The sequence below is a fragment of the Emydura macquarii genome, unplaced genomic scaffold (genome assembly GCF_026122565.2).
Source record: "Emydura macquarii macquarii isolate MOO-44397 ecotype Brisbane River unplaced genomic scaffold, CSIRO-AGI_Emac_v2 contig_3470, whole genome shotgun sequence".
Taxonomy (NCBI): domain Eukaryota; kingdom Metazoa; phylum Chordata; order Testudines; family Chelidae; genus Emydura; species Emydura macquarii.
Genome location: NW_027133607.1, coordinates 9,709,121 through 9,723,867, shown reverse-complemented (window position 1 = coordinate 9,723,867; position 14,747 = coordinate 9,709,121). Strand labels below are relative to the sequence as shown.

Genomic DNA, 14,747 nt, shown 5'->3' with positions numbered 1-14,747 from the left:
TGTTCAACTTAAAGCACCAGCTCTTAGAGTCATGTGAATGCAGGAGAATCTCAGCTGCCAGTTTTTCTTTTTTTAGGAGACAGGCAGGTTTCTAGCCGCAGTGGTTGTGGAGAAAAGCCTGAAAACGTGACCCAAATAGCACGAAAACCAGAATTCAAATGCAAAGAACTGGGCCTGTATTTATTTTGATCTCGAGATTTTTTTTAAGCCAATCTCATGACCGCGCCAGTGATGGTGGAGGAACAGGGCTGGCCCGTGATTTTTGAACATTCAAGGTCGACAGCACTAGGCTGATCCACACCCTGTTCTCCCGCCCGGGTGGTGTTCTGCCCTCCTTTCGCGCTGGAGCGACGCTGGACCCCCAGCGCAGAGGTCTGCAGGGCGTAGGCGGAGAGCACATGCCCCCACCCCCTTGCCTTCTGCCTGGTGCACTAGAGTAGCAGAGAGACAGACCAAGAGAAAGGAGCTCGAAGAGGAGAAAACAAATAATCAACAGGAGGAAAAAGTGCGGCTAATTCCATGTGCAAAGCTGCAGGGACAGCCTGCCTAGGAAAATCCATGAGCCCGGGTAAGAGGCGAAGTGTGATTATGGACTCAAGCACTGGTGAAGCGATCGGAAGCCGTGGCGAGGAACAGCTGTGTTGCAGAATCTAGCGCTGCGCCTGAGGAAGCGCCCCTGAGGTTGGCAAAGGAGCCCGTGATATTTAAAGGGACAATGTCCGCTTCCCCCAAGACAAACAGCCACTCCACATCCTCAGGCAGGTTTTGCGGGGTTAGAATCACCTTGCTCACGCTGTTCTTACAAACCAAAGTTAGAAAAATCCCTTTTAAAAAACTGGAGTTTTAAAAATATAATTTAAAAAAAAAACCAACCTATTTAAATTAAATTTGAAATCAACAACCTGTGTTAAGGCCTCGTCTATTAACATCATTTCAATTAAATACAAAATAAAACCATGAAGCAGAACACTTTTGCTGCCAGGTTTTAAAAGACGTCAAACCACTGAACTGGTGGAAGTCACTGGTGGAGCACCTGGAACCAGAGCTTGCTGAAATGCTACACTGGCTTTGGTTTATTCAACGAGGTCAGTTAAATGATCAGCTCATGCCAAGTTCAGAAATCAACTGCGCGTTGAAAAAGCAGGAAAGCTTGTTTTCCTCTCCCCATCTGTGAACACGAAGTAGGTGTGAGAGGATGTGATCGACGAGTTCTAAAATCCTGAAGGACACGTTGACCCGAAACAATCAGTTCAATTTGCAAAGGACAAATCTTTCCTTTCTTTAAGAAATCAGTTCGTTTTAAATGCAAACCATGTTTTGATCAACTGGGTTTTTCCCCCACGTATCCAGCACTTTTAAGGTAGTATAAGGAAAAAAATGAAATGGTGTTTTTGTGCATTTTTAATTGAATATGAATTTTCATCCAAGATAAAAATGAATCATCTATTGTACAAAGAACGCTTCATTCCCCACGTTCTAACGTCACAAAAATGTAAAAATTAAGAATCTGAAAAAATGTAAGTTAAGATGCATAATCGCTTAAATAAAAGTGTGTAGCTACAGCATCTCCTCCCGGTTAGCAAAAAGAAGCACCGAATGTAGCACAAAGGCCGCGTATTTAGTTGCAAATGAATGTGTTTGAATGGTTACCAGCCAACGAGAACTGACCTCTCTTTGGGAAAATGAAAAGTGCAAACGCAAAATGCAATTAAAATGGATTATTTCAGTCAAGGTTTGCTCCTTGCTGATCTAAATCAACCCAGCCTGTTGCAGACGTCTCCTCCGTGTCTCTGCAAGGAAGACGCTCACAACAGCTGATAGACACAGAGGAAAGCTGACGCTGGCTAATCAGTTACTGGACTGGTAGGCGCAGCTTTCCACATGGAAACGTCCTTCTTAGACTGATGCTGTCCCTGTAATACTGGAACTGGGCATTTGTCACGGTGCTGAGCGCTAGGGTCTGTCTCAACTTCATGGCCACAGCAGGGACTAGAACGCCAGCCGGCCGGTTGTAAAGCAAAGGCCCTGTCCCACGAGCGATGGTTAGGGACAGACATACAGGGCTAGTGACTCAGTTTGGGTTCTATCCACTCCACGGCAGTTGTGCTATCCTCACGCACGCTCCGTGGGCCGGGACAGTAGACAGACTATCGATCAGGATGGAGAAAAGGGCTGCGAAGTGAAATTTGTGAAGGCCTGGCTCCTCAAAGGTATTTAGGCACCGATTGCCCACTGCAACCAATGGGAGTTAGGCACTGAGGCTCTGGGTCTAAGTTCTTCAGGCCGGTAAAAGCGATGGCGCAGTAAGAGAAGCGCCTGATGGACATGGGGGGAGGTCGCTCTAGTGGGTAAGGTGCTGGGAGGCACAAGTGCAATTCCCAGCTCTGCCAAAGACCTTCTGTGCGACTCGGGCAAGTCGCTTAGTCTCCCTGTGCCTCAGTTTCCCACCGAGACGATAGCACCGCCCTGCACATCGGCATTTCCATTGGCTTCACTGGGTTTCCTAATTGCTTAAAGTTAGGTGCTTGCTTTTAAGTTCCTTGATGAAGCAGGGCTCAGCCATGACCCAGGACTTCCACAGCTAGCTCTGGGGATCCTTCCCTAGAACTCAGGGCCCCCCTGCTCCGTTCAGACCCCCTCCTTTGCCCCACACAGCTGCCCCTGCTCTGCTTGATTCAGAAAACAAGTGGCAGAGCCAGTCCTCCCTGGGACACAGGAGCAGCACTGCAGGGAAGGAGGAAATGGGGAAACCCTCCAATGTGCGAGGGGTTGGACAGCCCCAGAACAAAACCGCTGTCTAGGGGAGTTCTCTCGCTTTCTGGCTCTTGGACCAGCTAAGTGTGTGGTAGCAATTTAGAAACACAGACACAGACACACACACAGCCTGGCACGCACCCACACGTGCCTTGCTCAGCAGGAATCCCCAAAAGGATTCAGAAAGGGAGTGGATTCAGAACAGGGAAACCTCTGCCCCAGAGCGTGGGAAACGGACAGAAACCAGCCACAAAGGCCTGGCGAGCGTGTGCCTGCAGCTGGTGGCACAGAAAAGGAACTGGCTTTCAGGCACCTTGTCCACCTTCCTGCCTGTCCACTTGCGGTAGCCCACCTGGTGGGCCTTGTTAGCCACTGAGATTGGGAGCTCTCTGGAGCAAAGACTGCATTGTGTTTCCCATGATGTGTGTACAGCGCCTGGCACACTGGGATCCTGAGTGGGGGACTTCTGGTGCCAATGGAGTACAAATAGCTGCCATCTCCTGTATGGAATCAACCTTGTTTGATCGTGTGCCATAGGCCCTATACTGCTGAGGGTGAGTACTGCTTGCCCCACTGTGCTCTCTGGAAGCAGAGGCTAGGAGACAGGCTATGTGACTTGCTGGGAAGTACTGGCTAAGCAGTGGCAGAAGCCATGCTTAGCTCCTCCCGGCAAGAGCTGATCTCAGCTGGAAGTTACTCTTTGCAGAGTTCTCTTCACCCCTCAGAGGTCAGGCAAGGGAACCGGGGTAATGAACGCCAGCAGCTGAGCAAGGGGGAGTAGGAATTGGACACCGCTGTGTGCAAACACCCCTGTGGTCCAGTTTGTCTGGTAACCTGCATCTAACACTGGCCAGTCCTGGATGCTCCAGAGGACATCAGAACACCTCCTCATCTCCCAAAACCAGGCATTTCCCATGAAACGTCTTCCTGACCGCAGCTGCCAATCAGTTTACGCCCTGATGCATGAGGATTACGAGCCAACGAAGAGATTCTAGGCTTGCAGCAGAAACTTACAAACCAAGATTTAAGGGAACGTGCAGAGGAAAAACATAGGATCCTTCCCCTCACCTAGTTCCCACCTCTGCCTTTCAGCTCCAAGAGGAAACAGCATTTTACAGCTCTTTAAACAGCCTCCCTATGCGTTATTCACAGCTACTTGAAAGCAGAACTTTGCCAGCAGCTTTCTGCATGACCGCCCGGTGGGAGGACGGGGGACTTTCCAGGCTTGTGAGGAGTCTAGAAATAATTTAAATTCCACTCTTAAAAAATGTCTATTTGGAAAGATTTTAAAATAATTAATATTTGCAGCAACTGGCCCCAATCCACCAGTCACAGGCAGAGCAGGACATTGGCTCCGATAAGCAATTAGAAACAGAAAAGTCACCAGGTCCCACTAGAGAAGGGCTGGATGGGCACATTGAGAGGATGTGCTGCTGTTGCTGCTGCTTTACAAAAAAAATAGCTGTTGACGCAGGGCCTCGAATATTTTGTCGCGGGCCCCGCTCCACACCCAGCCAGCAGCAGGGAGCAGAGGTTTGCTAACCACTCCTATAGCCAGAGCTGCAGGGCACCAGCACCAGGGCACGTACCCGGACAAAGTGTCAGCAGCAAAGTTAACAAGAGCTGGATCCGGGTATCGCTGGTCACTAGACTAGATGCTGGGAGACGGGGCTTGGGGACAAGTTGCAGAGAGTCCAATGGAGGGCAGCGAAAATGATGAGGGGGATGGAGCACAAGACTGATGAGGAGAGGCTGAGGGAACTGGGCTTGTTTAGTCTGCAGAAGAGAAGAATGAGGGGGGATTTGACAACAGCCTTTAACTACCTGAAAGGGGGTTCCAGGGAGGATGGGGTTAGGCTGTTCTCGGTGGTGGCAGATGACAGAACCAGGAGCAACGGTCTCAAGTTGCAGTCGGGGAGGTCTAGGTTGGACATTAGGAAAAAGTTTTTCCCTAGGCAGGTGGTGAAGCACTGGAATGGTTTACCTAGGGAGGTGATGGAATCTCCATCCTTAGAGGTTTTTAAGCTGCGGCTGGACCAAGCCCTGACTGGGATGATTTAATTGGGGTTGGTCCTGCTCTGAGCAGGGGTTGGACTAGACACCTCCTGGGGTCCCTTTCCACTCCAATCGTCTGTGATTCTATAACGTGTGGTGCAGCTCTTGGGTTTTGCAGGACCCATAACATTTGTTGCGCTCTGCAAACGGCTCCTCGGTCAGCTCTTCACACAGAACTCTTGCTGAGGGCCGTGGGCTGGATGCCACACATGGGGCAGCCGAGTGTGGGAGCAGAAACCAACCCCAGCCCAAAGGGAAGGGGCCAGGAATGGTTGGTAAGCGATGCCGCTGGGCAGCTGCTAAGAGAAAGCGTTGACGGATGGCGGAGAGTGCAAAATACAGTAACTCCACTTCCCCTGTGTCCATCTGGAACGTCACAGCGCCGTGGGGACAGCACCCGGATCTTACTGCTCCAAAACACAAGCCCCACCCCTTCAGCTAAAGGAGAACCTCCACTCGCTGTTAGCAGTGCAAGGTCTAGGACACATGGACAAGCAGTTCTGATTCCATCCAGCAGGGGGCAGTGGTGCACGCACACCCTGACCACTTTGTTACAGTGCAAACCCGCCTCCATGGGCTTTGCTGCTCAGAGTGGCATGGCGGGCAGCCAGTCTCCTGGGTGTACCTTCACTTCGTGGGCTTGCCCAGGGTGGCCCTGCCCCGTTGATCGGTTGCCTGTCCCGGGCATGGCAGGGAAAGAACGTGGAGATTTCGAGTCCGTGCTTAGTCATAACAAGAAGGGAAACGACACATTATAGATGAGGAAACGTCCCCCTGCGCAAACAGAACCTTTCATAACTGCAGCACGGGCAGCGGGTTCTCACAGAACGCTTTCCCGTGCTCTCCCGAGGGACTTTGCAACGCCGGCCGCTCAGACGACACAGAGCCTGCCTGGCGGCCTGCAGCAGGGGGCAGGTGACCGAGGACAGCTGCCAAACGCAGGAGAAAAATCCGCCCTGGACTCGCCTCACCCCCTTTCCCAATATTCCAGCTGTGACCGGCCGCCCTGGCACGCTCCCTCTAGACACGGCCGCCAGTTCTGGGGGCAAACCTGCGTTTGCTGCCATTGGCTCAGCAGATAACGGGACACCTTCTGAGCCGCCCGGGCACAGAGAGAGATGGGATCAGGGGAGCTTTCATCTTGCTGGGTCAGATGAGCGAGGAGGGAAGGTTTAAAAATTTGGGTTTGTTTAGTCTGGAGAAGAGAAAACTGAGGGGGGACGTGAGAACGGTTTTCAAGAACATAAAAGGTACTTGAGGAGGAGGGAGAAAAATGGTTCTTAACCTCTGCAGATAGGGCAAGAACCAGTGGGCTTCATAGAATCATAGAGTTGGAAGGGACCTCAGGAGGTATCTAGTCCAACCCCTGCTCAAAGCAGGACTAACCCCGACTAAACCATCCCAGCCAGGGCTTTGTCAAACCGCAGCTTAAAAACCTCTACGGATGGAGATTCCACCACCTCCCTAGGTAACCCATTCCAGTGCTTCACCACCCGCCTAGGGGAAAACTTTTTCCTAATATCCAACCTAGACCTCCCCCACTGCAACTCGAGACCATTGCTCCTGGTTCTGTCATCTGCCACCACCGAGAACAGCCTAGCTCCATCCTCCCTGGAACCCCCTTTCAGGTAGTTAAAGGCCACTATCAAATCCCCCCTCATTCTTCTCTTCTGCAGACTGAACAAGCCCAGTTTCCTCAGCCTCTCCTCACAAGTCTTGTGCTCCAGCCCCCTCATCATTTTCGCTGCCCTGCGCTGGACTCTCTCCAACTTGTCCACATCCCTCCTGTAGTCCAGTAAAGCAGGTTTAGGTTGGACATTAGGGGTGGTTAAGCCCGGGAACAAATTGCCCAGGGAGGTGGTGGAATCTCCATCATGGGAGGTTTTTAAGAACAGGTTAGACGAGCCCCTGTCAGGGACGGTCTAGTTATGACATCCTCCTGCCTTGAGGGGACTGGGCTGACTGACCTCTCGAGATCCCTTCCCGTCCTACACTTCTATGATTACACGCTGAGCAAAGCCATGGCAGACCAGCCAGCTAACGTCCCTGCCCCCCGCGTCCTCCAAAACCAAACCTCCAGCAAAATCCTGGGCAGGGCCCTACAGTGATGCTGCTGTCTGGCTTTTCTCGTCCACCGACCCGTTTCCTGTATCTTCTCTTCCCAAGATCTGAGCCTTCCCTGTTCTGCATCAATACAGAGGCCCCCAGTGCAGAGCTCTCCTGCCCCCGCTGGAAAGACCACGGGGCTGGAAGCAGGAGACCTCATCATGCCCCCTTAGAGGAATTCTCTAAGCCTATCTCTGACCTCTTCCCTTAGGCCATAAATATCACCGGCTAGCGGTGCCTATGTTTCCTCCTCCCACACAGCCAGCCTTCGTCCTCATGCTCTGTTTTCCCTTGTCTCCTCTCTCTGCTTTTTCTCCTCTTCTGCGCCTTTCTCTTGTCTTCCTGTCTCTTGCTGGCCAGTCTGGTAATTGCGTAACTGGCCGCACCTCCTAACCCCGCACAGCAGCAAGGAACACAGAGTCACTTGTGGGCAGCGGGTTTCTGCCCGGGATCTCGTGCTTCCGTACAGGGCAGCTCTGAGCCTCCCGGGATAGCAGGCGGAGGGAAGGTTTTGTTGGTTTGCAGCGGGACATTGTCACTGCGCCAGGACCTGGACGTGCCTGGAAATCCAGGTAAATGGAAACCATCCAGGGAAACAAATTACACTGAGAAAACAGATTCAAGTATCCCCTTCTTCCCCACTCTCTGCACAAAGCTCTGCCGGTGCGCCTCAATCCCGACCTGCAGCCCCCTGTTATCCCAGCCCTGGGCTCCCCCTACACACAGATCTACCGGTGCGCCTCAATCCCGACCTGCAGCCCCTGTTATCCCAGCCCTGGGCTCCCCCTACACACAGATCTACCGGTGCGCCTCAATCCCGACCCGCAGCCCCTGTTATCCCAGCCCTGGGCTCCCCCTACACACAGATCTACCGGTGCGCCTCAATCCCCACCTGCAGCCCCCTGCTACTCCAACCCTGGGCTCCCCCTACACACAGATCTACCGGTGCGCCTCAATCCCGACCCACAGGCCCCTGTTATCCCAGCCCTGGGCTCCCCCTACACACAGATCTACCGGTGCGCCTCAACACACAGATCCCGACCCGACCCGCAGCCCCTGTTATCCCAGCCCTGGGCTCCCCCTACACACAGATGTCCCGACCTGCAGCCCCCTGCTATCCCAGCCCTGGGCTCCCCCTACACACAGATCTACCGGTGCCCAGCCCTCAATCCCGACCCTCAATCCCGACCTGCAGCCCCCTGCTATCCCAGCCCTGGGCTCCCCCTACACACAGATCTACCGGTGCGCCTCAATCCCGACCCGCAGCCCCCTGCTACTCCAACCCTGGGCTCCCCCTACACACAGATCTACCGGTGCGCCTCAATCCCGACCTGCAGCCCCTGTTATCCCAGCCCTGGGCTCCCCCTACCCACAGATCTACCGGTGCGCCTCAATCCGGACCCGCAGCCCCCTGCTACTCCAACCCTGGGCTCCCCCTACACACAGATCTACCGGTGCGCCTCAATCCCGACCCGCAGCCCCCTGCTACTCCAACCCTGGGCTCCCCCTACACACAGATCTACCGGTGCGCCTCAATCCCGACCCGCAGCCCCCTGGTATCCCAGCCCTGGGCTCCCCCTACACACAGATCTACCGGTGCGCCTCAATCCCGACCTGCAGCCCCTGCTAGGGCCCCCCTGATCTACCGGTCCAATCCCGACCTGCAGCTCCCTGTTATCCCAGCCCTGGGCTCCCCTACACACAGATCTACCGGTGCCCCTCAATCCCGACCCACAGGCCCCTGTTATCCCAGCCCTGGGCTACACACAGATCTACCGGTGCGCCTCAATCCCGACCTGCAGCCCCTGCTACTCCAACCCTGGCCCCTGATCTATCCCAATCCCGACCTGCAGCCCCTGTTATCCCAGGGGCTCCCCCTACACACAGATCTACCGGTGCGCCTCAATCCCGACCCGCAGCCCCCTGCTACTCCAACCCTGGGCTCCCCCTACACACAGATCTACCGGTGCGCCTCAATCCCGACCTGCAGCCCCATGTTATCCCAGCCCTGGGCTCCCCCTACACACAGATCTACCGGTGCACCTCAATCCCGACCTGCACAGATCTACCGGTGCGCCTCAATCCCGACCTGCAGCCCCCTGCTATCCCAGCCCTGGGCTCCCCCTACACACAGATCTACCGGTGCCCCTCAATCCCGACCCACAGGCCCCTGTTATCCCAGCCCTGGGCTCCCCCTACACACAGATCTACCGGTGCGCCTCAATCCCGACCTGCAGCCCCTGTTATCCCAGCCCTGGGCTCCCCCTACACACAGATCTACCGGTGCCCCTCAATCCCGACCCACAGGCCCGTTATCCCAGCCCTGGGCTCCCCCTACACACAGATCTACCGGTGCGCCTCAATCCCGACCTGCAGCCCCCTGCTACTCCAACCCTGGGCTCCCCCTACACACAGATCTACCGGTGCCCCTCAATCCCGACCCACAGGCCCCTGTTATCCCAGCCCTGGGCTCCCCCTACACACAGATCTACCGGTGTCCCTCAATCCCGACCCACAGGCCCCTGTTATCCCAGCCCTGGGCTCCCCCTACACACAGATCTACCGGTGCGCCTCACACCCGACCCACAGGCCCCTGTTATCCCAGCCCTGGGTCCCCCTACGCACAGATCTACCGGTGCGCCTCAATCCCGACCCACAGGCCCCTGTTATCCCAGCCCTGGGCTCCCCCTACACACAGATCTACCGGTGCGCCTCAATCCCGACCCACAGGCCCCTGTTATCCCAGCCCTGGGTCCCCCTACGCACACCACTCTGCCAATCGCTCAGTCCCAACTATATAACATCAGTTCCAGCACTGAAACTCTGGGAAGAAGCTCTCAGTACGACTAAACTGTGGGTTTTTCTTTGTCGAGGGGGCAAATGGGGCCAAGAATGACCCCCAAACCCTTTTCCCTTGTGACCTGCTCTCCCCCTGATCTGCGCGATGCTTAGCGAGAAGCTGGGTTTCCCGTTTTAAGCAGCGCGCCGACCCCAGGCCCTCAGAGAGATTGTTTTACTGCAGCTGGAAGTCAGCCAACGTTTGCTCGGCGCTTTGGAAGTGTAAAGAGCCCGGTAAGTGCCGGGTGACATCACTGCCGAGACGAAGGAGAACCGACCTAGACGGCAAATATTGGCTGAGGCTGACCCAAGGCAGACAAGAGCCTCCAGCGTGAAACGGCCGGAGTCTACGGAGTCACGGCGTGGCATTGCAGCACGTTGCACTCGGCCCCTCGGCCTTCCCAGGCAGGGAACGCAGTCCGGGCCCCGATCTTAACGAGATCAGGGGTCAGGAGCCAGAGCCAGTCTAACGAGAGCTGCTGGTCTGTCGCCGGGGCCTGACTGGCGAGAACAGTGACCCGACTGGCTCTTCCGCAGCGGCTCGGGAAGTGCTCAAAGCATTCGCCCCTGGCGGTCGTAGGACCTACGCCTGCGGGTTCCCAGCCCGGCTCTTCCTTTAACCTGCTCTGACCTTCCGCGCCAATATCTGCGGCTCCTCCCGATCACTGACTCCTGCTCTAACTACTGGGCCTGACCACCACGTCCCGGGCTCTCACGCCACGGCCTGTTTTGTAAGAGCGAGGCGTTGCTGCAACAGTTCCCGCCCTCCCGCCGCATGCCCGGGCTGGCAGCAGCTCAGTGGCACTACCCAGAGACAGTTTGTGCTGGGACACCGCCGGGGGAAAGGTGTCCCTGCCGGGCCGGGTCAGGGAGGCTCTCGTGCTATCCCAGGCGTTCCAGTCCTGCCACGCGACTCAGACTGGGCCGACGAGTTCGGGCAGGATCTGCTCGCTGATCCCATCCTCCCTGGGGACAGGGGAGTCGGGCGAGGCTCTCTGGGGAGCAGCAAAGAGGAGCTAGGACACAGGCAGGCCAGGAGGAAGCTCAGTGCACTGGGGTGTCCAGGCCAGGGCTAAGCTGGAAGGTTGGAGGAGCAGCCAGGGAGCAGAGATTGAGCAGACAGGAGACTCAGCTGGGCAGGAACAGGTGGGGTCTGTCTGGGGCCAGGTGGGGAGCTGTGGGAAGGAGTCCAGGGTCTGTGGGAAAGCAGGGCCCACAGTTGTCAAGGACAGGGTGCCTGGAGTAGGGTGGGCCCGGGTTCCCCTGCCAGCCGCTGGGGAAGTGGTGCACGCTGGGCAGCGAGCAGGAAAACTGCCTGAGCCCATTTGTCAAGAGAGACTTTGGTCCCCCCGGAAGGGGACACACGCAGTGAGCTGGCCGGAGGGCCAGGGCACGAAGAGGGAACAGCTTGAGTTGCAGCGGGTGTGAGAGGACGGCGGGAGAGACGCCGCCAGAGGAGACCACGACGCCTGGCCAAAGCTAATCCCCAGAGCGCCAGGAGCAGCGAGTGGACCCTGTGACGCTCCCGCTGGCGAGCCAGGGAGGGGGCAGGTGTGGAGGCCAACTCACGATGTGCGTGCTCTGAGGACGGCCCCCGTCACCAGGCTGTAACACATGCAGACCGCTCTCCCTCGAGGGGCGGGACGTCTGGCTGGTCACGGAAACCTGATGATAGCGTCCCCTCCTGGGACCCGCGCTTCGCATCGCATCCGACGCACCGGCAAGGCCTGCGGTTCAGCCCCAGGACGTGTCTCACGGCCACCATCCTTCTCAGGCCACGTCTACGCGACAAAAGTGACGTCGACCTAACTTACGTCGGCAGGCGGCCGCCGCGGTCGTTAAATCGCTGGTGCGTTCACACGTGGCTCCTTGCGTGTCTGCACCAGGAGCGCTTGCACCGATCGTATTGCCAGCACGGGGCATGGTGGGATGGCTCCTGAAAGTTAGCAACAGTCCACAGAGCAACACTGCCGCTGCGTCCACCCCATTACATCACCCGTGACTCGACGCAGCTCGGGAAGGTGGTGCAACCCCTGGACATCTGGCTGCCTTCCTCCCTCCTGGTCAATTTCAGCCTCCGCTTGTTTCATCACACCTAGATCTTGTAACCCAGCCGGGGACATCTCACAGGGGTTGAAACAGCAGCAGCCGGGGATGTGCCAGGCAGATGGGGTGAAGCAATCGGCTTGTGAGTGAAGAGACGGGAGTCTCGCATCTGCAGCCCAGTGATTTCTCTGCCAGGCCAAGCCCCACGGGAAACGGAAGCCCAGGAGATCTCCCTGGAGATCTGCCCCATTGCAGAACCTTGCAACCAGGAGGGGGAAAATCTGGTAAGGAACCAAACCCCTGGCTACCCAGGTGAGCTGGTGCCATCTACCAGGTGCACAAGCGGAGAGACACCATCCCTGTTTATCTGTACACAGCCACTCTGCTGCTGCTCCAGTCCTGGGGCTCCCGCCGCCCCACGCCCCGTTAGTCCAGCCTGGGGCCCTCTGTGCACCGCTCTGCCCCTGCACCTCGATCCAGACCCCTACTCCTGCGGTTCTGAGCCCAATCACGCTTCTGCCAACGCCCCTGAGTGCGTCTAGGCCCACAGACACCTCTGGCTGTCCAGTTCCTCATCACAGTGACGTCTGCCAGCCTCCGTTCATTCGAGGGTCTCCCTTGGCCAGTGGAAGGCCTTGACTTTCCCTTCCTAGCACGCCCCACCCCCGCCTCCTATATCTGACAACAGGCAAATTAAGCACAAAGAAAGCAAGAGCCACAGAAAATGTCAGTAAAGTGTCTCAACCCCCCAGCTTGCCTCATGTCCACACACACACACACATCTGCAGGGTGCTATTGTGTGTGTGTGGGGGGGGGGGGATTGGAATGGGAGGGGCAGCTCTTGAGCAGAGCCTGCCAATGGGGCTGTGTTTCTGGGGGGCAAAAGGCTGGAAACGTCCCCCCCAGCCAAGGTCACTCCCAACTGCATCACCTTGGTGGGATGTGAACCCCGGTCTGCAGAGATGGGTCGTAAACGACAAAGAATAAAGAGCCAGTGCCTGCCTCCAAGATCCCATGCAAAGCGGGGCAGGTGAGTGAGCCGTGCAGACAGCACGGAGGGGAGAACACAGGGTTGACTGGTGGAGGAAAAGGGCTTGAGGGAGAGACGCCGAGAAGGAGGAAACGGAGTGAGCGGAAAGGAGGGAGAGATGCAGCGAGACGGGACTTTGCAGGCCTCGGCCAGAGCTCACAAGTCATGAGATGAAAGGCCGAGACAGCAAAGGTTCCCAGGGGCTTTCTGCCGCCCGCCCCCAGGCCATGAGCTGATCCCCAAGGGAGGTCAGCAAGGACCTGCCCCATCGCGTGGTATTCCCAGGGAGACAGCCCGTGGTGACTTCAGCCCTTCCCTCTGAAGTTGCAGGCACCAGCCCTTGCTAGAGACAGGATACTGAGCTATTGGGACCGATGCTCTGATCCAGTCTGGCAGACCGCACGTCCCTGAGAACTTGACTGAGAAAAACACGGAGACGAGCAAGAGTCTCCCTGCAGCGCCGTGCAGACAGCCTCTCCGCCAGGAGAGCAGGACTCTTGACTCCACAGCGGAGGGTTGCCAGTCCAGCTACCCCCCAAACCAGCATTTCTAGGGGGGAGAGCGGAAGGCAGGGATCCTAGAAAGCTGGATTCTGTTCCCAGCTCGAGCCGTGATACGTAGTACCCTTCGGAGCAACTCCCTCGGCCTCTCTGGACGTCATACGTCACAGGCTCCTCCGACCCCTCTTGGAGGTAGATACGATAACCCTCGGGGGAAGGGTGCTGGGAAGGGCAAAGTATCCTCCCATGCAAACCAGCCCACACCCCGCTGCCCCGCCGGCGGAAAAGGCATCGGGCAACTGTGAGGAATGGCAAAGATGAGTGGTAAGTTCCCCACCTCCAAGCTGACAGTGTCCCTGTTAGCATACCAGATTCCATACGCTCATCCAGGTCATGCAGGCAAATATCAACGCCGCTGCCATTTATTGGAAGCCCCTTTGATCCTGTCAATGAACGTCTCGGGCACATGTTCACAAGCCTTCCCAATTTAAACACACGCCCTCTGTTTCGTTCAGGTCTAGCCAATACCCTCCAAGTGAACATCAAGTTTAATGTTACAACAAAGCCTCAGCTGGTTTAAGAGATGACAAAATATTTGTCTTCTCGTAAAATCTTTTCATGTTCTTTCCCATGCAGAAACCCACGGAAATGAGCCCTGGATCATGTTAATCACATCCCTGGGAGGCAGCTATGGTGGTCCCACAGCGGCTCTCAGCCTTTCGAGACGGCTGGGCCCCTTTCCAGAAGTCTGATTTGTCTTGTGTACCCCCAAGTTTCACCTCATTTAAGAACTACTTGCTTCCAAAATCAGACATAACAATACAAAAGTGTTGCAGCACACTAGTACTGAACAATTGCTTCCTTCCTCATCCTTACCATCGAATTATAAAATAAATCAATTGGAATATAAATATTGCACTTACATTTCAGAGTACAGTATATACAGCAGTATAAACAAGCCATTGTCTGTATGAAATTTTCGTTTGTGCTGACTTCGCTAGTGCTTTTCATGTAACCTGTTGTAAAACTAGGCAAATATCTAGATGAGTTGATGATGAAGACCTCTGCCTATTTCTGTGTTGAAAACCACGGATTGAATGTACTTCCTTAAATTGCCATCTGTCAGAGCTGTGCTTTGCCAGGAAAGGGCAGACTGGCTGAAACAGCAGCAAACAGAAATCAAGAAAATATTTGTGTACCTTATCTATTTTTCATAGTCAGGTTAGCCTCTCCAGGACAGATTTTTGGTGTGTGTTTGTTCAGAACCTAGCACACTGCGGCCCTGCTCCCAGCAGGGGATTCCTAGGCATTATCAAAATACAAAAATAACTTAAACTGACTACCAGAGAATTCCCATTTCTGATGGCGTTTCCTTTATGTAGTCTGACCTGTTCTTTCTAAATTCCTTTTTCTTTTTT

General features: G+C 55.5%; 1 protein-coding gene across 3 annotated transcripts in view; it reads right to left on the bottom strand.

Moving 5' to 3' along the window:
- Positions 1–14,747, bottom strand: part of IRF5 (interferon regulatory factor 5) — a 31,652-nt gene that overhangs the window by 12,156 nt on the left and 4,749 nt on the right. Inside the window, exon 1 of one of the 3 annotated variants that reach the window (XM_067534991.1) lies at positions 6,949–7,015. The exons of the other annotated variants lie outside the window; for them this stretch is intronic. The gene's annotated coding sequence lies outside the window, so the exon portion shown is untranslated. Of the gene's footprint in view, positions 1–6,948; positions 7,016–14,747 lie in introns of those variants that run through there. 3 annotated transcript variants of the gene reach the window in all.